Below are 912 nucleotides of genomic sequence, written 5' to 3'. Positions count from 1 at the left end.
TGAAGTACACAGTATAATAACCTAAAAGGATTTAACCACCTAAAACGAAATATGCAATACAGTAGTCAGTGTGCATTGAAGCCTCAGCACGCCCGTTGTGGTATCCTATGGATTACGTAACGCGAGGACACAATAGACTATTGTTCACTGACGTTCACAATATATTGTCTTCCAAAACCACTCATGCCTGTTGAAAACACGTATTAGTAGTATACAGGGAGGTCTCCCATTAGTGCACGCTCCCAAAACAAATACCTCAGGAGATACTATACACTATCAGCTCATAGAGTTTTGCCTCTTGGCGTAGTGCCTTCAGCAACTTTTCAAACTTTGAAGCGCGAAATTCAAACACACTCCTCATTACCGCACATTCCACGTGGTGAGCCAACATGGTGGTCACGCCTGACCGAGTGCGCATGACCTTAACGCAGAAGATTGCAGTGTGCGAACTTTATGCTCATTGAGGGTTATTTTATTCCACATACAAATTTCAAGATTTGTCACTAGTACCACTGGGGACATTTTTCCGTCGCTCACTGTATTTTGTCATAGTATTTGTCATACAGAGCTGTGTCCATATAATATGAAACTAAGTATGGTACGAATTGGTCGGTACGCAACATCACGGCGAGTGGAGCAATTTGTTTGAATAAGGTGACATGGCTATTTCTGAAGAATTCGGTTTGGGTCAAATTTTATCCCAGACAGAGGCGTACTACATGATTTTGAAACCCCCCAGTGGCTGTGTAGATGCTTACGGTGGATTTACTAGAGGGAACAGCGTGACCGTGTTGGGACGAGGCTAAAATCAAAGAGCCTACAGAGCTTTTACACACACAACTCATCCGACGGCGAATCGCTGCCGAGGCTGGTCAAGGCAGATTTGCGTGCAAAGCACGATTCCTCGAGTCC

Source organism: Aphanomyces invadans (assembly GCF_000520115.1).
Source record: "Aphanomyces invadans strain NJM9701 unplaced genomic scaffold supercont1.5, whole genome shotgun sequence".
Taxonomy (NCBI): domain Eukaryota; phylum Oomycota; class Saprolegniomycetes; order Saprolegniales; family Verrucalvaceae; genus Aphanomyces; species Aphanomyces invadans.
The sequence above is the reverse complement of the archived record's forward strand: the minus strand, read 5'-3'. Positions refer to the sequence as shown.